Below are 26,955 nucleotides of genomic sequence, written 5' to 3' on the forward strand. Positions count from 1 at the left end.
AAACTTCATCAATCTAGAAACATATATGTCTTACACGTGCTAGCTAGTAGTGCATGTCTGCAAAGCTTCTAGCACTGGTTCTGTATGAGAGCATACGGCAATGTAAAATAGCTAGCAGGAGCAGCCAAGCGGAACATCAAGACCCCAGATCGATCGTACCTGGAGTTGGAGGTGGCGCTGGAGAAGTCGTAGCTGCCGGTGCCAGTGCCCATGCTGTCGGCGGCGCAAGAAGTTGGCGCACGGTCTTGGTCTTGGCCTTGGCCTTGCCCTTCGTGGGAGCAGAAACGCCGTCTTCGGTGGGCGCCATCGATGGGCACTGCGGTCCGCGGCGTTGGCTGGCAGTGGCAGGTAGAGAGCTGCAGGGCACGGTGGTGCTCCCGGCGTACCTCGAGAACTTGGCCGGCGCGGCGGACCACCTGGAGCGCTCGTCGCGGGCGCGGAGGTTCAAGGCGCGCCTCCTCGCCGACCTTCGGCACGCGCGTGGGGATGACGGACGGCGCCGCCAGCGCTAGCCAAAGCAATAGGGAGGGGGCGGACTGAGGAGCCGTCGGGCAGTCACGCTGGGGACTGGGGATGGGGAGTGGGAGTTTGGGGTTAGGGTTAGCTTCGTTATTAGGCTGGGCTAGTGCACTGCTGGGCTAGTGCCCTCTGCCCTGCTGGACCAAATTCGGTTCCAAACTGAATTTAAATTCGGTATATTACGAATATAATGTAGAAATGTAGAAATCGAACGAACAAATGCCCAAACCGATTTCGTACCGAATTTCGAATTATGTACTCCGTATTTCGTTTTCAAATTTAGTATCCGTTTTTGTCCGCAAAAAACGAATTCGATCGAGTTAAATATAGAAAACGACTGCGGTTCAGTTCAGGATATTTCCGTATCGTTTTCGTCCATACTCACATGGCCTGCGAGATCCGGAACTTGCTCCGCTAGCCCTCGCTGCTGCCTGCCAGTGCCACGCAGATTAGTCTGCAGTGCTGCGAGCCTGTGCCGTTTGTTGCCGTATTTGTTCGCTGGTCGCTGACTCGTTGGGACAGAGAAACGCTGTAGCGGCTGAATCTGTCTGCTTCCAACAATCTCTTCTCCTCAGCCTCAATCCGCCCGCCCCGCTCCGCTCCTCCTTCATTTACTCCACCACCACCACCACCACCACCACCAGAGCAATCCGTTTTCACCGTGCCCTTCCACTCATCACCAGCCGCCGCCGGCACCAGGCCCAAGCCGCGGTGGCACTCCCAAACCCAAACCCTAGCTCGCCTGCCGCCGCCGCCGGCGATGTCGTCGTCCCCTTCGTCGCCCCCGCCGCAGAGGCGGGAGGTGGGGGAGGGCGGCGAGCTCCCCGTCCCCGTGCCCGCCGCCGTCGTCGGCGACGACAAGGTCCTGGCGGCGGCGCAGCACATCGTCAAGTCGCTCGTCACGTCCAAGAACGCCTCCGACGACATGATCTGCATCCTCTCCGGCTTCGACCACCGCCTCTCCTCCATCACCTCCGACCTCTTCCCGTCCCCGTCCCCGGCAGGCACCTCCGACCCAGACCCAGAGCAGCCCGGTGGTGAGCAGGAACCCTCCTCCTCCTCGCTCGCGGATTTCGACGCCGCCGAGCAGCTCATCCACCTCTGGGACACCACCCCAGAGGCGCTCGTCTTCGAGGCCCCCGAGGACGACGCCGCGCACTACCTCGCCGCCGTCGCCGTCGCCGTCGACCACCTCTCCACCCCCGCCGTCTCCGGCCGCGCCGGGGTCGCCGTGCAGCTCGCCATGTCGCGCCTCGAGGACGAGCTCCGCCACCTCATGCTCCGTCACTCCGTGCCGCTCGACGCCAGCGGCCTCTACTGCTCGCTCCGCCGCCTCTCCCTCGGCTCCATGGACGACCTCGACACCTCCTCCGAGTTCGATCCCGCCACCCCGCACAGCCAGGACGGCGGCGGCGAGCCGGAGACCGCCCGCAGCGCCAGCATCGCGGGGAACAACCCCTTCGAAGACCAGGTGTTCGACCTCGTGCGCCCGGAGGCCATCGATGAGATACGCGCCATTGCTGACCGGATGGTGCACGCAGGGTATGGCAGCGAGCTCGCCCAGGTGTACTGCGCCATCCGGCGTGACCTGCTTGATGAGTGTCTCACCGTGCTCGGTGTGGAACGGCTCAGCATCGATGAGGTGCAGCGCATCGAGTGGAAGCAGCTGAATGACAAGATGAAGAAGTGGGTGCATGGGGTCAAGACAGTTGTTCGCTCCCTGCTGACTGCTGAGCGGCGGCTCTGTGACCTGGTGCTTGCTGCGTCCGATGAGCTCCGGGATGAGTGCTTTGTGGAGTCCACCAAGGGTTGCATCATGCAGATCCGTAACTTTGGGGATGCTGTCTCTGTGTGCACTCGCTCGCCGGAGAAGCTTTCCCGAATTCTTGACATGTATGAGGCACTTGCTGAGGTGATCCCTGAACTAAAGGAGCTGTTCTTTGGGAGTTATGGGGATGATGTCATCCATGATTTGGAGGGGATTCTTGAAAGGCTTGGTGACGCAGTCAAGGGTACCCTTCTTGAGTTTGGGAAGGTCCTACAGCAGGAGTCATCACGGCGGCCGATGATGGCTGGTGAGATCCACCCAATGACGCGTTATGTGATGAACTATCTTAGGTTGTTGGTCATTTACAGTGACACACTTGATACACTCTTGGATGACAGTGGTGCTGAAGATGTAGATCATAATATTTTACATAATGGCACTGATGAGGATCAGGAGTATCTGAAGAGTTTGACCCCACTTGGACGCCGTTTAGTCAAACTGATATCTTACTTGGAGGCTAATCTAGATGAAAAATCTAAACTTTATGAGGATGGAGCGCTGCCGTGCATATTTTCCATGAATAACACACTCTACATTGTACAAAAGGTTAAGGATTCAGAGCTCAGGAGGATTTTAGGTGATCACTGGATACGGAGGCGCCGTGGCAAGATTCGGCAAAATTCAAATAGCTACCTTAGGGTTTCATGGACCAAAGTTTTGTCTTACTTGAAGGATGATGGACATGGCAGCAGTGGGAGCGGAAGTTTTGGCAGCAGTGGGAATTCAAGCTCTAGGATCAAAGAAAAATTTAAGAATTTCAACTTGGCCTTTGAGGAGATATACAGGAGCCAAACTCTTTGGAAGGTGCCAGATCCTCAACTCCGAGAAGAACTCAAGATTTCTAGTATCTGAAAATGTGATCCCAGCTTATCGTGCTTTTACTGGAAGTTATGGCAGTCTAGTTGATAGTGGAAGGAATTCTGGAAAATACATAAAGTACACTCCAGAGGATTTGGAGAATCACCTGTCTGATCTATTTGAAGGGTCACTAGGGTCTGCCAACCATTCCAGGAGAAGATGATAATATCTTATGATGGGATTTGGCTACAGGTATGCTTTTGGTACAAGGGACACCATATCACCAAGCTGCTGTAGTGAATGTGTTGAACAAATGCTGGTACCATATCGCAATGTAATTCAAAATAGGGCCCCTTTGTTTTGCAATCAATATATGTGTAATACTAAATGATGTACATGTTCTTTTTTTCTCAGTATATTCTGATATTTGCTTGTTTGATTGTCTGAGGCTCCAAGTCCAAGATATATTGATTTTACATTATCGAACATGTTATAAGTGTTCAGTTTTGGACTCACATATTGCAAAAGACTCGGAATGTTTAGTCCTGAAATAGGAAGAGGATTTTGAGATTGCAAGATTCCTTTGGAATAATGATGAAGTAAACCAGCCTCTTATGGAATCCTTGAAATATGGACTGCAGAATTGGACCAAATTATTTGATGGGTAATGTTTAAATAAGTAAAACTTCATCAGTTTGCTAGATGCCTGGCAGCAATCCTTTTATGTTTGAACCCAAGTTCCGCTCCCTCTTCTTTGCATTCTTTCCAATACATGTTGGTCACATTGTTTTGTCAGTTGTTGTATTTTCTTTTTATACAGTGTTTTCTAGGAGTATTGAAATGTCAAGTCTTGAGGTACTGGGAATGCTAATGCTGTTAAGGAATCATGCCTGTTTCAGTGTTTCAAGAAGAAAGAAAAGATGGATAGCCCAAACGTTCCTTATGAATATAGTGCAAGATGAAGCGAATGTAAATCAGCAGGTTACTGCCCATCAGAAATGTAACATGCCTTTTCTGTTCAGCTGTTTGCTTTAGCTGTTCTCTTCCACATAATGATGATCATCAGCATGTACCAACTCAAATAAGGACATCCATTTTTTATCGTTAGCATCTTCTAAGTTTCTGGCTTGGTTTCTCCATGTAAATACACATCAACAAATGAATTTATCTTCTGGTCATACCTATCAAGTACGATGTGCCTGATTGGAGCCAAAATCAAGGCAAGCTAAGTTTGGCAAAAAATTTTTGCCAACATCACACATTTGGCTAACCAAATGTTTGGCAAAAAAATATTGGCCTACTTGCTAAATCTTTAGTGAGGTAAATTTTGGTAGCAAACCAAGCAGGCCTATCATGCTTCCAAGAGAACAAATGGAGACCGAGTTCTCTTGCATTCCACATCTTGTTTGAAGCAGGTAGTTTGAGCACTAACAGTGCAAATTTGATCTTCTCTATTTGGCTGAGTTGAATATGTACGGTTTGTGACCTGATTACACAAGTTCGTCAAGTTCACTAAACCAAGGACACTTGGTTAGCTTATTGATTCTCATTTCTATTAAGGATTCGGATATTTCTAGGGTAGAGTTGTTTGACAACTGAGATGATAAACTGACTGCAACTGTATGCTGTTGCTGTACAGTGTACACTGATACCGAACTGGAATTTTTCAGAAGCTACATCTATAGGTAGTACCTCGTTATGCTGTAAAGGTGACAAAAATATATGGATGTACTCTTCTGCAGCACGAGGATATTTTGGCTGACCCTATGAGATGTAGTAGACTCTACCAGCTGAATGATGAAGTTACCCAGGTACGTATATGACAACGAAAGAGTCTGACTCAAGTTAAAAACAAGATAAAATACATCATATCCCTCAGAATTTTGCTTGCAGCATGACAAAGCCAAATCTAGTGAACCACATCTTTAGCAAGAAGGAAGACAGGCAACAATTGTCATCATGAGAACATGAAAAGAAACTCAGGTAAGTTCCCAAATTATTCAATGTACAACATTGCCATCCATCCATTAGAGCATTAGTTCTTTTCTCCATGTAGGCAATGGTCTGTTTACCTGAGAACTAAGGCTGTGAAAAGGAATATACTAGAAGCAACCTTCAGAAGAGAATAGCTCAAAATGTACATTTGCACAGATACATCAGTGTGATTGGACCGTGAAGTTGTGTCATACAGTGCTGTTTGCCGGCAGGGGAACAACACCATCAAAGAAATCCCCAAGTAATGGCACGGCTCATGCACCAGCTTGGAGATTATGTCCCTCAAGGTGGCGACTCCCTCGGTGTTCCCTTTGTCATCTACAACGTAGATCCTGTGGATCTTCTCAGAGTCCAGCTTCAGTATGATGTCCTTAATTGTATCATCTTTTTTGCAAGTGATTACATCATGCAGCAATGGTGAGGCCTCATGCTGTTCCTGGAGATGGTGTCGAACAGCACTAAGGAAATCCTTTGTCGTGCTTGACCTATGTTACATTCAACAGGTCACAGAGGTTCATATATAGCAATAATAGTTGCAGTGGTCTTCCTAGTTCCTACAATGCAGTTTAAAAGTGCATTTGGCATGATGTGCAATAACAGCAGCAGAAATCTTTTTGTATTGTTTGCCAATCACAAGAAAGCCTATCGACAAGGGTGTACTAGGATTACAAACCTGTGCTCTTTGTATATCTTGGGGGCAGTTAAAAGATACTGGACATCTCTGATGCTAATATTACCAATTGCTTTTGCTCCACTTGTGTCCATGACTGGCAGGCCACCAACTCCCTTTTCCCTCATCAGTTGGAAAGCTTTCAGAACTGGCTGATCTTCGTTTACCTGGAAAAGAGTAGGCCACAGTGACGTGTTTGTTTACATGAAGGTTTTGTCAATCAGCATGGCTTTGATGGAATTGATCTTTCTTAGCTATTGATAACTTGATCTTGAGTATTTTATGAATTTATTAGAAAGGAAAAACTGAAAGTGAAAATTTCTAACGAGATTTCCAATGCGGATAAGCAGAGGTCATTCAGAGGTACCTTGACAAGTTTCAATGGTTTCATGATAGGAAGCCCCAGTTCAGAGTTTCTTAGTTCCCCAGCTCTCAAACCAGGAGAGCCCAAGCACACTCTGCAAGCATGTGTACGACAGAGGATTGTGTGATAATATTCTCAATCTTATCTCCTCCCACTTCTACAACTGGCAGGCTCTTCATTCTGTACTTGGATAGAAGCAGCAACATGGTAAGGAATGTGTCAGATGTCTGCAGTGCAAGAAATGGTGCCCAGCGGAAGGTCCCTGAGATATCGCCAACCTACACCGGCACAACTCATGTCAAGGATTGGTCCTCACTACAAGTCAATATAACTGTTTTAAATATGGAGCAAAAGGAGTTCACCTTTGTATTCTTGTAGAATTCAGAGGAAGTTAGGGTTTCAAAAAAGCTCCCACCAACCGACGCTGCTTCATCTGATTCAGAATCAGTAGCAGTTTCTACCCTGCCAGATGATGTCCTTCTGAATGTGAAAGAACCCAGCCTAGAAACTAGATTGGAGACAGGTGATCCTGCTCCCGAACCAACTGTCCCATTAACTCCAGCATCACTGTTCCATGGCAGAAGAAGCAATCCATTTCAGAAGGATGAGTGGGGCGAAAAATATTAAATGTATAGTCGATAGTATAAAAAAGGAAATTTGTGTCATATTATAGGTCAATTCCTTTATACTACAGAGCTTTGTAAATATTCGGTATTTATTTGTTGTTTCTTAATGGTCTGAATCATACATAGTAAAAAAAACTGGACCTGCGAAGGTATGACCACCCCCAGGCATTGCATTAAGAAGAAGACCTTTTCACGCAGGCCTAGAAACCCCTCGAACCCCTGTCCCACCCTTACACAGCGGCACCGTCGTCCTGTGAGAATGGGGCGGTCCTTAGACCTGTGCTTTGGCGTGGGACAGATGAGGGGATTTTTTTAACCCCAGCTTGAAATTCGCCTCACGGGGAGTCGAACCCAGGACCTGAGGAGTGTCGCCGGGACGCTCTAACCAGTTGGACTAGAGGCCCTTCGGCACGAATCATACATAGTAGGGGCATCCCTCACTATTATCCCACGAGAAAGGAGAAAAAGGGGGCTAGATTTACAACAGACATGAAAATTTACTCTGGTCATAAATTCATGTTGCTTAGGACAAGTTTATTCCAACCTTAAAAACTACAAACATCAAAAAACTTTTAAATTATTTAGTTTGAAAACATGAAAGTTACATGTGGGTTGTATTGAAAAATACTTGCAAAATCTTTTAAATTTGAAGGATGTTTATTAATATATTATAGAATAAATTAGTGGCGAAATATATGCATCAAAGACCTTGCAAAGTTCTAACACGTTTTGACTGGAGTATTTTAACAGACTATAGGTTAAGCTGCATCAAATGACTCGATAGAAGTTCACTCAGCCTGTTCGGGAGGCCGTAAACGATCATTGATTATTTACTGCTGGCTAGTTTGGTGTGAGAGAAAAACACTGTTCCGGCTAGAAATTTACGATCGTTTACGACCAAGACAGGCTGACTGTGCTTATAATCAGGAGCCATGCAGTATAGCATTGAATTCAGTTTGTTGAAGTTTCGTGCACGTATCATTTATTTTAAAAATGATGGTATCAAACTGAACAGAAATATATCAAACCATAACAATCCTGATTAGGAAAACCTGCAGTTGAACAACATATTCTGACTATCATGATAATCATTTATATCTTCAACCCCCCCCCCTATAAAATGAGAGAGGGAGGGAGGGAGCGAGCGAGCGAGCACTTCAATGCAATCAAGGTTACGAACCTGACTGAGCAACCACATGGCAATACCAGCAAATTCCACAATGCCGATGTATTTGTCCATCCAACTAGCGTCTTCTGGAGCCTCAACATTTCTTATGGGTGCACTCAAGATTTTGTTTTTCGATAATATTTCTACAGTTTCAGCAAGACTTGCATCTGAAGGAATCTCAATGACTGCATGGCAACTGGAAATTATCGTGTGCATCATTTAAATCATTGATGTTAAGCATATAACACAGGTTATGAGGAACTTCTGCGAAAGATACTTAGGTATTCCAGTATCATACTTAGATATCCACTTCTAGCACAAGACGGAAATTTAAATTCAGTAGTTCTAATTGATGGTTTTGACTCGAGAATCCAAAACTATGTCTGAAAATATACAGAAGAAGATGAAAGTTATAACAGCAGGCTCAAGGAAGAATGCAATTTTTAAATGAAAGACAAAAGTTTTTTGCTCTATGGCAACCAATCACAAATTCAAGCACTTTTGGTAGGAACACAGATTGCATATGTACTGGCCGTTCAATTTTCCAGACTAAGACTTCTGTTTGGACCCAGCGATAGATTAAATATATTTGCCGGTGAAACACTACTGAAAGTAATAACACAGATTGCATATGTACTGGCCGTTAGGTTTAAATATATTTGCCGGTGAAACACTACTGATGCTTGGCCTGGAGCTTATTACCTACGATGCCTTCGATGATAATCACAATGAGGTCACTGTTGTGGTAGCCAATTTTATTTTTCGCAGGTAAGTTTGTGGTTACTATCCGAAATTAATATCCCCACAACAGTGATCATGTGTACTCCCTTGTGGGTATATTAATTCCGGATCGTTGACCACGTCCTTGATGGTCATGGAGAGGAAATCAAGTGTCCAACTTGATCAAGGATAGGAGGTGCTGAATTTGCAACTTGTGCCCTACCCAACGATTCAACTGTCAATGTTCATTCATTGATTTAGATGTGTTTCAATCTGGTTGCGGAATGTTGGATCCTGTGGCATATCCAAGGTTTGGAGGTTGGTTAGCAAATTTGGCATAAGGATTGTATTCACTGCTACAGAAATGATTTTTAGGGGAGCCGATGTTTTCTTTTAGAGACGAGCTCTATGAAGAACCACTTTTACAAAGGCTTTCAGCGATAGCATGGGTCTAGAATTCGATTTCTAGAGGCAGTTGGTGTTTTCAAACGCCTCTAGATTTCGTACCATCGCTTGACGCGTCTTGAAATTGAATTATGTATCATTAATTGTTGGATGGGTGTTGTTCTGACTTGTATGAGTATGGGCCATGAGTGCCATCACAGATGAGAAGTAAAAAAAATGGACAGAAGAGTTTTTTGCTATTTAATATTAGGTAGGTATAGATATAATTTTCCTTTGCTTCAAGTTGTTGCAGTTCTTTTCTTAGAGCATCTTCAAGAGTTTGTAAAACAACTTCCTATTTTGATATTTTAGCAAAAAGGAAAAAGTGTCCTCCAACATTTTGGTACAAGAGTTCCTTAAAAATAAAAAGTTGCCAAATATTCTCTTCAACTCATAAGTTTCCGCAATGGAGAGAAATTCCATATCTGCTCCCATCCAGCGTTTTTATTGGGAGATCAGAGTAGATTGGATGTTGTTGGTATTTATAAGTGCAAATAGAATATGAAGAATTCCGCAAGCGCACATAATACCATTGTAGTATTGTCGGGTTCATAAACCCGGGGTCCCTAATGGACCCGCTTCCCAGCAAAAACTCGGCCCAGCAGACGACATTACAAACAACGCACAACTCCTGGGCCGTCCTAGATACCTAACGACAGGCTAGAAGAGCGATCCAGTCTCTGACCGGAAGGCCTGGCCAAGGAGGGGGCGACGCTCGCTGCTGACTCCGACCCGCTTCTCTCGACTGGAAGGCCTGGCCAAGGAGGGGCGACGCTCGCTTCAGACTCCGACCGCTTCTCCGACCGGAAGGTTTGGCCAAGGAGGAGCGACGCTCGCTTCCGACTCCAGCCCGCTTCTCCGACCGGGAATACACCTGAACCTCTGCCTGCGGCTCTTCTCCGACAGGCTGCAGTCGGAGCCGACTGGGAATGACCGACTGGGGACGCCCGCTCGGTGAGGACCCAAGAAATCAGGCGGAGCAGATAAGGTAAGGCGCTCAAGTCAACCGCAATACCGAGGACCGTACCCTACACACCTGCAGGACAGTACTGTCAGGCCATGCCAAAAGGGTACTTTACAGCCTTCCAGACATGTCAGAACACGAACAGTGTTGCGGGCGCTGATATTTGTCCTATAGTATGGTAGGCGTCGATATTTGCCATACCAGAAGAACACGATGGAGCCTGCCATATGCATCTGGGCGTCAACAGTATTGTGGGCGCCGACAAACTGTCTTGTACCCAACGGCGTGGGCAACAAGACTAGGAAACGCACACGCTCTCTCTCTCTCTCTCTCTCTCTCTCTCTCTCTCTCCTAACTTGTAAGCCATCCCTTCACCTATAAAAGGGGATGCGCTCCCTCCTAAGATGGACAGATCATTCCGACTCCCTCTCTGCTAGCTTTAGATATTCTGAGCACTCGAACAGCTTCATAGCTCTAGAACTCTAAAGTTACACAGAGCACACGTTCTAATACTTAGCGCACGTAGGGGCTCCCGTCACTCTCGGCCCTTTAGTCTAGAGTCTGACCAGACCTCTAACACCCCCATCTTATTCCCACTCCTTTGTAACCCCACAGTAAACTTCAAGCACCTAGGCTCAGGAATAAAGTCACCGACCGACTCAAACTAGACGTAGGGCATGTTGCCTGAACTAGTATAAACCCTATGTCATTGAGTACTAGGCCACATCCGATCACAACATACGACAAAACGACAAATATTTACTTGTTGGTCACTTTTCGCACCGACAGTTGGCGCCGTCCGTGGTGAAGACGTCGTACACGCTTTTGGTCATCAGATGGCCCACCTTTCCGCCATCTTCGTCATGGCGGGCTGAAGCGATATGACTTGCTTTGGCTCACTGGAGTTTCCCACACTCCCACCTGTTGGGATGTGGGTTCCTCCTGTCTTCGAGCCATCCTAGACCTTCATCTTCGGAAGCCTGGACTTCGTCGCCCACAGGCTCGATGTGCTTCTCCTCCGCAAGGAGGCACGTGTCCCTCCGACGGGCATCGGGACACCCGGCGACCTCAATGACGAGACACCTGCACTTCGCTCCAAGCCCGCGCTGGGCTCAAACCCCACTGTGAGTAACGTACATATTGTTCTTTACTCGCTATTTAATATCTTCCGTCGACTCTCCGGAGGGACCCTGCTGTCCCCACCGCGACCGCCATGCAACTGGTTCCCCTATGGCCTCGAGTCCCCCGCGGACGCGTATGCACGGGGGCTCCAAAAAATGCTAACGCCGCCCCCTCTCACATCCGAATTCATGGGGATGGCGGGCTACGCTCCCGCCTCTTTCCACGACCTCATGGATGACGAGGTTGAAAGCGATGGCTCCTAGCATCGGCGACATCGTGGCACCTAGCCACCCTCTGTCCTGGGAGTGCGCTATGGCGGATGCTCTAGGACAGCCTGCCGGTGGTAGCAGGAGTCCCTACAGACTCACACCTCTCTGGACCCTCGTGCGAAGGCCCTCGCACGTGCATAGGAGCACGGCGAGGAGCTACAACAAAGGTGGCAGAGCCAATCGCCACCTGTGCTGGCAGTGCTCGACACAGCACGCTACGCCATGCACGTGTAACCTAGGCGACCGACGACCGGAGTCACGCCCACCAGGTCCAGCGCAACATCATGGACGGAGGAAACGATCCCCCACAGTTTGCTCGGGCTGGCCAGAACATCGCCACTGTGGTGATGCTTCTACGTGGCCTTCCCGAGCCTATCGACCCCTAGGAGCAGGCGGTCCACTGGAACATCTAGGCGCTGGTGGAAACTGCCACCGTTCAATAGGCGGAGAGCTCCGTGTCAGCGATACCGACTCACGGGCTCTCTCCCCACCGAGGGAATGGGGGCGCACCAGTCAAACCACTCCATCCGCTCACCACTATAGTCGCTAGGCGTGGAACAGGAGGACACAACTACACCATGGCCTGACCTGATGCCCGCTCCACACCGACCGCCTGTGCGCGAGCGGCTCGGGTTGAACTGAGATGCTCGCAGCATCATCAACGACTGGTGTCAAGCCTAGTGTGATGATGACGCCCATCAAGGCGTAGTGAGAGCAGGTGGCATAGGCCCCCGCCAGACCATCGAGGGGGGCGAGGAAACACACTCCAGGCATGGTCGCCGACCAGACGACCGGAGTCCTAGCCTAGGAGGCTCGGGACCACAAGCCTTTGGCCGTCGCATCTAGAGAGCGTCGTTCCCATAGCACTTCCAACCACCTACCAACATCGCCAAATACACCGGGGAAACGAATCCCGGTATATGGCTCGAAGACTTCCGGCTCACCTACCGAGCCAGGGGGTGGATGATGACCACTTTATCATTCAATATCTCCCCATCTGCATGGTGGAGCATGTTCAAGCGTGGCTCGAATTCCTCCCACCTGACAGCATCCACGACTAGGCAGATCTCAAGAGGATCTTCATCAGGAATTTCTAGGGGACGTATGTCCGCCCTGGGAATTCCTAGGACCTCAAGAGCTGCCAATAGGAGCCCAATGAGTCCCTATGGGATTACATCCATAGGTTCTCAAAATAATGCAACTCCCTTCCTGATGTCGTTGACGTGGACGTCATTAGCGCATTCCTCTTTGGGACAACATGTGAGCCCATGATCCATAAGCTCGGCTGTCTGAAGCCCCATACCACCCATGACCTGCTCGATGTCGCCACAAACCACTCCTTTGGCGAGGAGGCAGTCAGAGCAGTCTTTAGTGGAGCGCAGGACAAGGGCAAGGCCAAGCGCGAGGACCAAGACAAGGGCCCCTCCACACAAAGGGGCAAAAAGAACAAGAACGATCGGCGCCGATCGGCCAACTTTGCTTTGGTCGCTGCGGTCGATCGTGCAGGCAAGCAGCCCCAGCAGGGCTAGCCCGACCACTTCGACAAGCTCATGGAGAGTCCATGCACCAACCACACCTACCCCATCAAACACCTCTACAAGGACTGCAAACTCCTCAAGCGCTTTTTGTGATAGGCTGGTGGACCAAAAGAAGGAAAGGGCAAGGAGGCAGCGACCAAGAAAGGAGGCATGGCAGGCAAGGATGGGGATGACTTTCCTAATCCCGAGGAATGCCTCATGATCTTTGGGGGATCTGACACCATCTACTCCAAGCACTAGCACAAAGTGCGCTACAAAGAGGCATGCATCACTAAAACGACCGTCCCCTCCTTCCTTAGCTGGTCAGAATCTCCGATCACTTTTGATCACAGGGACCATCCTTCCCACGTCGCCAAACTGGGTCGCTACCCACTCATCGTCGACCCCATTGTCCACAAGAAGCACCTCACCAAGGTGCTGATGGATGGAGGCAGTGGCCTCAACATCCTCTACATCCACACCCTCGACGCCATGTGCATCCCCCAGTCGAAGCTCCGCCCAGTGAGCTCTCCCTTCCACGGCATGATCCTAGGAAGCTAGGCATACCTGCTCGGGCAGATCGACCTACCCATCATGTTTGGCGACCGAGCCAACTTCTGCTCGGAGGTCCTCACCTTCTAGGTGGTGGACTTCCTAGGGTCCTACCATGCCATCTTGGGGCGGCCATGCTACGCCATGTTCATGGCAATCCCCAACTACACCTACCTCAAGTTGAAGATGTCAGGACCGAACGGCGTCATCACTGTGGGTAGCACCTTTTTGCATGCCTACACATGCGACCATGAGCATTACGAGCTCACCACTACCGTCATTAACTCAGCCGAGCTCCCTCAGCTCGGAGAGTCGTCGACCCCAGCAGTCCTGGAATACAACAAGCTGACCTCCTCGACTGCCTTCCACCCACTCGAGGAAACTAAGGCAGCGGGTATCGACCCCATCGACCCAACCAAGATGGTGCGGATCGGGACCCAGCTCCTGGCCAAATAGGAATGTGAGCTCATTGACTTTCTATGAGCCAATCGTGATGTCTTCGCATGGAAACCTTCTAACATGCCAGGCATACCACAGGAGGTCGCCGAGCATGCATTACGCCTCGTCCTAGGCTCAAAGACCGCCAAGCAACGACTGTGTCTCTTTGACAACGAGAGGCACGGGGGCCATAGGCGAGGAGGTCACCAAACTCCTGGCAGCCAAATTCATCAAGGAGGTATACCATTCCGACTGGCTTGCCAATCCTATTCTTGTTAAAAACAAGACTAGGAAATGGAGAATGTGCATTGATTATACTAGCCTCAACAAGGCATGTCCGAAGGATCATTTTCCTTTGCCACGCAAAGACCAGATAGTCAACTCTACCTCTGGATGCGAAATCCTCTCCTTTCTGGATGCCTACTTAGGCTACCATCAGATCACGATGAAAGAGTCCGACCAGCTCGCAACTTCGTTCATCACCTCATATGGTTCATACTACTATGTAACCATGCCTTTTGGTCTGAAGAACGCTGTTGCCACCTATCAATGGTGCATGCAACAATGCTTTGCCGACCAAATCAACCCGCTCGACCGGACTGACCAAGTCGAGCGGCCAAAACCAACAATTGCCATCTATGTTGATGACATAGTGGTCAAAACGGCTCAAGCTTGCGACCTGATCGTGAACTTGGCCACAACATTCATGAACCTATGAAGGTTAAACATCAAATTGATTCCCAAAAAATGTGTTTTCAGGGTTCCAAAGGGGAAGCTACTTTGATACATTGTGTCTGAACATGGCATCGAGGCCAATCTCAAAAAAATCACGACCATCTCCAACATGGGCCTTATGCGCAACGTCAAGGGCATACAAAGGCTCATCGGCTATTTGGCCACCCTGAGCTAGTTCATCTCCCTGCTAGGCGAGTGAGGGATGCCTTGTCTACAAGCTTCTCAAAAAGACGGACGCGTTCGTCTGGACTGAGGAAGCACAACAGGCTTTGGAGAGCCTCAAAGCGTCACTGACATTGGCCCCAATCCTCATCGCTCCCAAACAGGGAGAACCCCTCCTCTATGTTGCGGCAAGCAACCACGAAGTCTCGTTCATCACTTCATACCCGTGGGAGACATCATCCACAACCATGATGCCGTGGGACGAATCTCCAAGTGGGCACTCGAGCTGATGGGCCACGGCATTGTAACACCTCTGGTGTTTTGACCTAATACTAAAATTTGACATGTCATCATGTGCATTGCAAAGCATTCATATAGTATAAAGTTTTGAATGCATTCACTAAATAAGGTTTACTTCATAATGTTGTTATTTCATGTGATGTGTTTCAAAAACCCCAAATAAAGATCATGACCACAAGGGTCAAATTTCATGTGATCATGTGAGACCATGTGTCATTTGACTCCAATAACCCTAATGGGCCATGTTACTGGTCAAAAATCAAAATCTAAGTGAAAGGAAGACAAATCAAATTTGAATTCATATTCAAATTATATAAGTCATTTTTGCCCCTTTTTACTAATTCAAAATCCACGAGGAATTTGGGGTTGAGGCAAAAAGAAAAGTTGGAGATTATTTTATGTAGATCAACTTTGGTATTCAAAGTTTTTTAAGTTTACATATAAAATTTGGAGTAATTTTGAAATGATTCAAATGCTCAAATGCACCCCAAATTCAAATTTTAAAATGGAGGCAGAATTTGAAAATATTTCTAGAAGCAAAGTTGTAGAGTTTGAATAATTGAACAACTTTCATTTTTGGAGATTTTCAACTTCTTTAAAAAAATTGGGAGTAATTTGAAAAATAGACTCAGTGGCAGTTTTGTAAATAATTCAAAAATTTGGATTTACTTCACCGCTTACCGCCGGCGCCACGCCTCTGCCACCGCCGAGCGTTTTTACGTCGCTTCCTCACACCCTGGCACGTCTTCATCGCCGTGGCGTCTTCGTCGTGCGCTGTTGAAGCCAACGAGCTCCTCCCAGCTATAAATAGCCGTACCATCGTCGTCCCTCTCCTCTTTTCCTACCTCTGCTTGCCGCCGACGACCTCACTGCGCTCGCAAAATTCGCCGCCGTCATAGCGTCTGGAGTCAGTAGCGTCCGCCAGAAGCTCCGTCCCGTCTTCCTGCTCCTCCCAAGCCTAGTCATGTTGCTCCTGGAGGTCCATCGCCACCGTGTGACGTTGTCTTCCCCGAGTCCGGCCGAAGCTCCGCCGCGACCCACCTCATCATGGCCAGGGCGATTCAGTATGTCTCCGTCTTCACCAAGGACACTATCGTGATCACGGTGAGCTCCGGAGCGTGATGCTCGCCTTTATTTTGACTCTACTGCACCGTAGCCATATCTATGTCGACCGCCGTCGAGTCCGAGCCGCCATGGCCGGCGTAGGGTTCTATCTGGTGTGCCTGTTGCTGATCTAAGGGTTGGGTTAGATTCGCGACATGGTGTAGATCACGTCGGTACAGTCCATCTCACCGGAGAAGCACCGCCGGCGCGTTTTGCCGGTCGGAACTGACCATGCCGCCATGCGTTAGCTTTGAGTCACTGACAGTGGGGCCTGGCTGTCAGTGCGAGTGAGGAAGAAGAATAGTGCTGATTTTTATTTTCTGAATTTGTGAATAGTGCAGAAACTTTGGGAATTTGTAGGAAATTCATGATAGCTCCAAAAATTCTGAAATTTTATGTGTAGCTTCTGTACATGTGCTAGTATGATTTAAAAATTTGAAACTTGAAATTTGAATAAATGTTTAATGTTCAAATATTCAGTCCATTAATTGAAAAATGCAATTTCCATGATTTTTGTAGGTCACTGTATAATTCAAAAAATCATGAAATTTGTTTTGGTACACTAATTTGTCATGAGGAATCTTACATAAAATTTTCAGGTCATTTGGAACAAGTTCATTTTTGGGCTTAATTCCAAATTAATTCAAAAATAAATAAAGACAAACCCTAAGTGTTTGATTAGTGTTGGATCTTGTTTTGGTCATGTTTTGTGACTAGTAGGGTTCCAAGATCCATTTGGTCAGGTCACATGTGTGATTCTTAATGATAGGGTTGTAGGTTGGTTTTGTTGGCTTACAACTGTACCGAGAAATAAAATCATTTGCGGGTGTTTTTACATTTCATGTACCGCGAAAGCATCATGTTTATATTATCATCATGTTAAAGCATATGTTATCATTTCGTGTAGAACCCGAGAACGAAACGATTCTAGTTGAGCAAGTTCTAGACGAATCCCCGGTTGTCACGGTGTCGGTGTTTCGGATCGGGGGGTCCTCGACCGACTAGTGAATTTATTCTGCGTGCTCCCGATTTCGGATGGTGATGCAAAGAGACACAAGGTTTATACTGGTTCGGGCAATTGGCGCCCTACGTCCAGTCTGAGGGATAGAACTTGTATTCCTTGCACCGAAGTGCTCATAGTAGGGGGTTACAAGCTAAGGGAGAGAGGGAACTAGTCCCAGGTCTCGGCAAGGTGTGAGTGGGCCGTCTGAGACGTTGCTCTCAAGCGGCTGGAATGTGTGCGTGTGTGTATGTGTTATCTGGTCTTTTCTCTTCCTCCCCCTCTAAGAGGCCCAAGTCCTCTCCTTTTATAGTTGAAGGGAGGACGAGGGCAGTACATGTATCACTATGCGACGTCGTGCCAATAGGAGTGGCACGTCCGAACCCTGTGGCCCGTTCCGGTGGCGGCGTGGTCGTAGGAGCGATCCATCCTTGGAACACTAGAGCGGCGTGGTTGTCCCATCAGGTCCTGTGCGTCGTGGGAACCCCAGGAATGTCTCGGAGCGGACGTGGCGGCGAACATGCAAGCCTCGGTGGACAGATTGTGCGCGAGGCTGAGGCCTGGTCGGTGCTGAGACTTGTACTGCGGTGGGGGGGTCTCGGCAGGCACGAACCCCAAGATTACCGAGGCTCCGATGTACAGGGCTGAGGCCTTGGGCGGGCGGCGGGTCATGGACATAGTCCTGGGACACAGTGGCTGGTAACCCCCGTCATACCCTGTCCCAGGTGCTGATCGTGGACACAGTGCTGGGACACAGTGGCCGGTAACCCCCATCGTGCCTTGTCCCAGCCGTCGTACCCTATCCCAGGCGCTGATCGTGGACACAGTGCTGGGACACAGTGGCCTGTAACCCCCGCCGTGCCTTGTCCCAGCCATCATACCCTGTCCCAGGCGCTGATCATGGACACAGTGCTGGGACACAGTGGCCGGTAACCCCCGCCGTGCCCTGTCCCAGCCGGTACGGCGCTGATGCGACTTCGGGTCGTGTCGGCCATTCAGTGACGTTGAGCCGCTGTTCGGCTGAGATTGTGGGAGTGGTTGAAAGTATTAATGAGACATGACGCACTATTGGGAGGGTTGGCCGAGGCGGGGGGCGACGGACCGTGGATGAGTCGGCCTCGAGCGACACGGAGAATGAGGCCTCGCACGAAACGGAGATCAGGCTCCTTGCCGAGGCCTCACGCGAGAGGCCTCACGTGATACGGAGAATGAGGCCTCACGCGAGATGGAGATCAGGCTCCTTGCCATGGCCTCACGTGAGAGGCCTCGCACGATACGGAGAACGCACTTCCTACCGAGGCCTTCCGTGGAGGGCCTCGGGCGGGGCGGAGACGGCGTTCCTTTGCCAAAGCCTTCCCTAGGGAGCCTCGCGCGAAGCGGAGTTGGCGTCAGGATGCTGAGACCTCCTGCTCGAGGCTCGAGGTGAGGAGGGGGAGGACCCGATGGGCTTGGTCGTGGCGGATGAGGGGCCCACGACTTACCTTCTAGCTTTTTCTTTTTAATGGGGATTTAGCAACCCATTTTGATGTTTTGCTTGGGATACCCCATTCTAAGATACCCGACACACGGGATTTGATAATTGTGGTACTAACACGGAACCTGAGATCGTCAACGACGGCAAGCCCCGGTTTATGCATTAAGCCCTTACCTTGTTTACTTTGAAAAGTTTATCACCTATGCTACTTATTGCATTAAGTTGTTTAATTCAAATGTTACCTACTTGATGCATTATCTACCTTGATAATTGTTTACCATCCTTGAAGATGTTTTCATTTACAAAGGCATAGAATGCTTAGTATGCTTTATGGTAGGCTTTCAAAGTAAAAGTTTCGATACAATCAAAGATGGCATACTGGCCAAAGAAATAAAGAAGGTAGAATGAACTAGAGACTAGTCGGGTGACTTATCTTGAATTTTGGGTAATGTTGTCGACTATGTTGCTTAAAGGCCACTCATTGTGGATCTTCTGAACGAGACACTTTGTAGTACTGGTCACATACTCCGGTAAGCCTACTTCGGCTAATCCGATACTAAGACGAATGCCCACGCACTGGGAGTGGAGAGATGGCGGGAGTAGCGTGTACCCTCGTGGCTAGAATGTGGCCAGATTTGAGGTGTGCTGTACTATCGGGTGGCGTGGAGACGGCTTAGTATAGGAGGATCCGGTAGCGAGGTTGATATATGCAAGATTGAGTTCTACATATGTCGTGTGATAAGGAATCCCCAGCTGGGACTTGAATCAATTCAAATTACCGGTGCTCCGCGGATATGGAGACTCGATTCATTACAGAAGCAATGTAGTACTGGTGAATTACTAAAATATGAGAAAAGAATGGAATGAGAATGAATGGAATACAAGAAATGTACATTTAGTTTGAGATAAAGAACAAAAGGTACTTAATGGTAAAACTTGAAAATAGAATGAAGAATAGTAAGCTTTTGGCAAAGAACTTTTGAATCTTGCTACATCCTTACCTTGCCCCAAACCCCTGCATCTCCAAAGTCTTAAACCCCGTTACGTCAGGTTAGTCTTGTTGAGTACTTTTGTACTCAGGGTTTGTTAACCCTTGTTGCAGGTGAGTCGCATGCGCAGGCTTGTTTTGGTCCCTGCTGCATGTCGGTGTTTGAAGTCAACGATGATGAGGAATAATGAATGGCCTTTGGACAAGGCGTTAGTTTGTATGATAAATAAAGTTAATGTAATATTATCCCGCTACTATGGTTGTATAACACTTATGGTATTGTAAGTTTGAAAACAACTGGTTTGTAATTATGTTATCTTAAGACTTCCGCTATCTTTTACTCTGGTATATATTTGAATAAACTGTTGTAATCTACAATGACTGTGATTGGGATCCTATTTGAAAAGAGAATCGTGGATGATTCGGGTTTCCCGAGGACACCCGATAGACCTGTTGAGTTGTTGGGAACTCGTGTACGCTATCCGAGGTCTATTAAGACAACGATAGGTGCATGTGGGCCTGATTCCTTAGGAGGTTCTGCCATAGCTGGTATCAGAGCAGTTCCCATCTAATGATCATTGTAGGTTACTTTGAAAAACCTTCAAATTGAATTTGGATCAAAGAAAGTAAACTTGATATTTTGAAAGTTCAATTTCTTTCTTCTTACCTTTGATCTAGACTCAATCTTGACTTATTTGAAAGTTTGTGGCAGATAATATGCTTAGGTTTGTCCTATGTATTAAAAATCTAGTACTTATGATTATATAAATCTTTTGTACTTAGATTCGTAAGATCGATTCATGCATCATGCTTGAGCACATTGCATAATAATTCCCCTTAATAGTGGTTGGGTAAGTAATGTCAATCCCATTCTTGCTAACCTCCATTATCCTCAAGCTATTCTTATAGTCCTACCTTAAATCCTACAGGCTATGGCAAAGACCAAGAAAACCGCACGCAAGTCCACCGGACCTCATGGAGTCCCTCGTCACCAATTGGCACCAAGAAATCACGAGCTTGGTGAAGGAAGTGCCAAGACCCTAGGAGAGGAAGGATCTTTGAGCAACCCCGCCAACGTCGAGAACCTTAACAAGGAGCTCAACACTCTTCGTCGAGCTCATGCCAAAGACCAAGAAGAGCTGGCGGAAATGCAAAGGGGTATCACCATGACCATGGAGCTACGGAATGAAGCCTGGACACGAGAAGATGCGGCCAATGAACTGCATCGATGAGTTGGAGTTCTACGTAGAAGACCTAGAGATGGACAATGCCATTCTTCATGAGAATGTCCACCTGTTGTATGCTCAACTTCATCCTCCTCATGGGGATGGTGAAGTTACCGATGAAGAAATGATTGTAGCTCCAGGAGAAGTCAAGAATGAAGAAGAGGAGGAGGATCCTGAGGAGTTGGTGTACTTCTCAGATGAAGATGAGGTTTCGTCCGATATGGGCACGGATGCCGAAGACTGAGAGCTTGGAGTAGAAGTAGTTCCTTTACTGCTTTCCTAGAAAACCAGGGTTGTCTTGTGGGATACAAGACATGTAATATAAATAAGGACCCTTTGTAGCATGAAACCTTTTAAATGCTTTCAATAAAGAATAATGTAAGTAAATGTGTTTCTCTAACAGATGCCTCGTCCTATCACCCGAACTGGTGCTAGTGGCTCGCATGACGATGATGAGTGCCCTAATCCTCCACCAATGCCTTCGACTATGGCAGATGCCATAGCTGCACTCGTCAACGCAACGAGCAGAGAATGCTAGGCTGTTAAGGGAGTTGGCGCAGAACCAGCAGGCACCATACCCTAATCGTGGCCGTCGTAATAATGGAAACGACGAGTCAACCTATGTGGATTTTACTGACACACGTCCGCCTGTGTTCTCTAAGGCAGACGAACCTTTAGAAGCTGATGATTGGCTTAGGACAATAGAGCAAAAGTTCGAGCTGATCCACTGTACTGAGGTTCAAAAACCAAGGTTTGCGGCACAGCAACTCCGAGGAGCTGCTGGTGCCTGGTGGGCAAATTTGGTAGCAGTACAGCCCGCTGGTCACCAAATCAACTAGAGGGAGTTCAAGGATGCCTTCAGGGCACATTATATTCCGGATGGTGTGATGACCATGAAGTTGGAAGAGTTCTTGGCTCTTAAGCAAGGGGAGCACCTGGTGATGCATTATGTTGGGCGTTTCAACCACCTGTCTCAGTATGCTATTGAGTATGTGAATACGGACAGGAAGAAAAAGAATCATTTTCTTCGAGGCTTGAATACTAAACTTCAGACAATGATGGCAACCTGTGGTAATGCAACTTACCATGAGACAATCAACATTGCTATCGCTTCGGAAGAGAATTACCGCCGACACAAAGAGGCGAAGAAGAAGAAAATATTTGCTTCTGGATCATCAAGTGGCAAGCGTCAGAAGATAGTATACCATCCTCAGAATCATGGCCGTACGCCATTCCGCCCACAGCAAGGCCAAAGCAGGCAGCAAATCTTCATTCGCCCTACAACTAATACGCCTTATACTCATCAAGCACCGCAGCAGCAGAACAATACAAATAATGCAAACCGCAATGCTACTCCCTAGAATCACAATTTTCCATGCTATAATTGTGGTAAACCCGGCATTTTTCCCGAGAATGTCCGTATCCTAGGAAGAACAATCTTGATGCACCCAAAGCCCCTGTTAATCAAGCTTAGAATCAGTACAAGGGCAATGCTCAGAACCATCAAAAGGGTCCGGCTGAGAAGAAAACTGGAAGGGTATTCTATACGCAAGTGGAATCTATTCCAGAAGGAGAACCAGTTATGATGGGTATGTTTCCCATTGCTAAGCATCCTGCAATTACCTTATTTGATTCTGGTGCATCCCATACATTCATCAATCGTACATTTGTTGTGAAGCATGGGATAGCTATTGGGGAAACAAAAGAACCCTATCATATACAGTCGCCTGGGGGACGAATCTGTACAAGGGAGGTAGTTCAGCATGTACCTATTGATTTGGGAGGTTATGAGTTCCCTACCAATATGCTGATATTAAAGGATCAAGATATAGATGTGATCCTTGGTATGAACTGGTTAACTCAACACGGGGCTATCATAGATGTCCTGCGTAGAACCATAAGGGTAAATGCACCTGACTAGCAAAACCCAACTTCTCATCCAACTTCCCTTTCCTAAGAGTACAGTGGAAACAGTCTGTGCAACTGTTGTTGAAGGGGCCGAGGAAATTTCAGTGGTATGTGAGTTTACGGATGTCTTTCCCGATGACCTGCCTGGTCTGCCACCAGACCGAGACATAGAGTTCAGAATTGATCTGAAACCAGGGACAGCACCTGTGTCTAGAAGAGCATATAGGATGCCACCGAAAGAATTAGCAGAATTAAAAATGCAACTACAAGAGTTGTTAGACAAGGGTTTCATTCAACCCAGTTCATCACCTTGGGGATGTCCTGCTATTTTCGTGAAGAAGAAGGACCAAACCTTAAGGTTATGTGTTGACTATAGGCCATTAAATGAAGTCACCATCAAGAACAAATACCCCTTACCCCGAATTGATTTGCTTTTTGATCAACTTGCGGGAGCTAAGGTATTCTCAAAGATAGACTTAAGATCAGGCTACCACCAGATTAAGATCAGACGTGAAGATGTGCCGAAGACAGCGTTTACTACCCGATATGGACTATATGAGTATCTAGTCATGTCTTTTGGGCTGACCAATGCCCCGGCTCATTTCATGTACCTGATGAACTCAGTTTTCATGCCTGAGTTGGATAAGTTTGTCGTGGTGTTTATTGATGACATTCTTATCTACTCTAAGAGCAAAGAGGAACATGCGGAACATCTCCGTATTGTTCTACAAAGATTAAGAGATCACCAACTATATGCCAAATTCAGCAAATGTGCATTTTGGTTAGAGGAAGTACAATTTCTGGGTCATGTGCTATCTGCTGAAGGTATAGCTGTTGATCCGAGCAAGGTAGAAGAAGTCCTTAATTGGAAAGCACCTACAACTGTTCATCAAGTTCGTAGCTTCCTAGGGTTGGCAGGGTATTATCGTCGGTTCATCCCTGACTTCTCCAGAATTGCGAAGCCAATTACTGGATTGTTGAAAAATCAAACAAAGTTTGTATGGTCAACAGAATGTGAAGAGGCCTTTCAGACATTGAAGAAGTTGCTGACAACTGCACCAGTATTAGCACAACCTGATATCGAGAGGCCATTTGATATCTATTGTGATGCATCTGGAATTGGTATTGGCTGTGTTCTTATGCAAGAAGGCAGAGTCATAGCATATGCTTCCAGACAACTTAAGAAGCATGAAGAACATTATCCCACCCATGATCTTGAATTAGCTGCTGTTGTCCATTCACTCAAGATTTGGCGACATTATTTATTGGGCAATATATGTCATATCTATACTGGACCACAAGAGTTTGAAATACATCTTCACCCAGTCAGAGCTGAATATGAGGCAAAGAAGATGGTTGGAACTTATTAAAGATTATGATTTAGAAGTGCACTATCATCCGGGCAAGGCTAATGTGGTTGCCGATGCCCTGAGTCGCAAGAGTCATTGTCATTGCCTAATTGTAGAACCGATGCAGCGAACATTGTGTCAAGAGATGGAGCATATGAATTTACAAATCATAGAACAAGGTTCTCCTGTCCAATATTGTAGTTGAGTCCACTATCAAAGATCAGATCATTGCTGCTCAACAGAGAAGTAAGGGCATAGCCCATATTAAGGATAAAGTCAGATCTAGGAAAACCAACATGTTTCAAGATTGATGAATCAGATGTCGTATGGTTCAAGGATAGATTGGTAGTACCCAAAAATCTAGAGCTGCGAAAGCAGATTCTTGATGAAGCTCATTCTACAAGATACTCCATTCATCCGGGTAGCAACAAAATGTATCATGATCTGAGAAAGAGATATTGGTGGACCAAAATGAAAATAGAAATAGCTCAATATGTAGCCAAGTGTGATATTTGTCAGAGAGTCAAAGCAGTTCATATGAAGACTGCAGGTCCATTACATTCATTGCCAGTTCCATCTTGGAAGTGGGAAGATATTTGTATGGACTTCATCGTGGGATTGCCTAGGACATCTACAGGCTACAATTCAATATGGGTTATTGTTGATCGTCTAACCAAGATAGCTCATTTCTTACCAGTCAGAGATAAATATCGAGCGGAACAGTATGCAAAGCTTTATCTTGATAGAATCTTCAGTCTGCATGGGGCACCCAAGACCATTGTCTCTGATAGAGGGTCATTGTTCATATCCAAGTTTTGGAAAAGTCTACACGAGTCTTTGGGAACTAAACTTATCCGTAGTTCTGCTTATCATCCGCAAACAGATGGACAGACTGAAAGGGTAAATCAAATTCTTGAAGATATGTTAAGAGCATGTGTTCTTTCCTTTGGTGCTAAATGGGATGAATGCCTTCCCTTAGCTGAATTCTCATATAACAATAGCCATCAAGAGAGCATTAAAATGGCACCATTCGAAGCACTGTATGGCCGTAGGTGCCAAACACCTTTAAATTGGTCAGAAGCTGGAGAACGTTGGTTCTTTGGACCGGATGTGGTCAAGGAAGCTGAAGAGAAAGTTAAACTCATACAAGCCTAATATGAAGGATAGCTCAATCCCGACAGAAAAGCTATGCTGATAAGAGGAGACGACCGCTAGAATTCAAAGTGGGAGATTATGTCTACCTCAAGGTATCACCGATGAAAGGAGTTCATCGTTTTGGGATTCGGGGAAAGTTGGCTGCCCGTTATGTCGGTCCTTTTCAGATCCAACAACGATGTGGACCAGTCGCCTATCGCGTCAAGCTACCAGATCACATGTCAGCGGTGCATGATATCTTTCATGTATCTCAGTTAAAGAAGTGTCTTCAAGTACCTGACCAGGAGATTGACTTTGGTGATGTAGAACTAGAACCTGATTTGACTTATGCCGAGTACCCCATTAGAGTCTTAGATCAGAAAGATCGAGTTACTCGAAGGCGTACAATCAAGTTCTACAAAGTACAATGGAATCAACACACTGAAGATGAAGCTACTTGGGAGTCCGAGGATTACTTAGAAGAGAATTTTCCTGACTTCTTCGCTTCTATCTAGTTGCAATACCTTGTCTATATTGTAACTGGTCTCGTTTGTCAACAGAATGGAAAACCCCCTCACTAGCCTTTTGAATAAAGTTATGATGTGTTAGCTTGACACATTTCCTTTTCCATTACTTAGCCTTAAGTTTTAAATCTCGGGACGAGATTTCTTTAAGGGGAAGGGTTGTAACACCTCTGGTGTTTTGACCTAATACTAAAATTTGACATGTCATCATGTGCATTGCAAAGCATTCATATAGTATAAAGTTTTGAATGCATTCACTAAATAAGGTTTATTTCATAATGTTGTTATTTCATGTGATGTGTTTCAAAAACCCCTAAATAAAGATCATGACCACAAGGGTCAAATTTCATGTGATCATGTGAGGACCATGTGTCATTTGACTCAAATAACCCTAATGGGCCATGTTACTGGTCAAAAATCAAAATCTAAGTGAAAGGAAGACAAATCAAATTTGAATTCATATTCAAATTATATAAGTCCTTTTTGCCCCTTTTTACTAATTCAAAATCCATGAGGAATTTGGGGTTGAGGCAAAAAGCAAAGTTGGAGATTATTTTATGTAGATCAACTTTGGTATTCAAAGTTTTTCAAGTTTACATATAAAATTTGGAGTAATTTTGAAATGATTCAAATGCTCAAATGCACCCCAAATTCAAATTTCAAAATGGAGGCAGAATTTGAAAATATTTCTAGAAGCAAAGTTGTAGAGTTTGAAAAATTGAACAACTTTCATTTTTGGAGATTTTCAACTTCTTTAGAAAATTGGGAGTAATTTGAAAAATAGACTCAGTGGCAGTTCTGTAAATAATTCAAAAATTTGGATTTACATCACCGCTTACCGCCGGCGCCACGCCTCTACCGCCGCCGAGCGTTTTTAGCGCCGCTTCCTCGCGCCCTGGCACGTCTTCATCGCCGTGGCGTCTTCGTCGTGCGCTGTCGAAGCCAGACGAGCTCCTCCCAGCTATAAATAGCCGTACCAGTCGTCGTCCCTCTCCTCTTTTCCTGCCTCTGCTCGCCGCGACGACCTCACTGCGCTCGCAAAATTCGCCGCCGTCAT

The 26,955-nt window shown here is 46.8% G+C and overlaps 2 pseudogenes; one reads left to right on the plus strand and one right to left on the minus strand.

Annotated features, from left to right (window-relative positions):
- Nucleotides 1-1,046: 1,046 nt before the first annotated feature.
- On the plus strand, nucleotides 1,047-3,890 carry LOC136496678 (exocyst complex component EXO70A1-like; annotated as a pseudogene).
- A 1,195-nt stretch (nucleotides 3,891-5,085) lies between these two features.
- LOC136495669 (SNF1-related protein kinase regulatory subunit gamma-1-like) lies at nucleotides 5,086-26,955 on the minus strand (annotated as a pseudogene).

Source organism: Miscanthus floridulus, chromosome 12 (genome assembly GCF_019320115.1).
Source record: "Miscanthus floridulus cultivar M001 chromosome 12, ASM1932011v1, whole genome shotgun sequence".
Taxonomy (NCBI): domain Eukaryota; kingdom Viridiplantae; phylum Streptophyta; class Magnoliopsida; order Poales; family Poaceae; genus Miscanthus; species Miscanthus floridulus.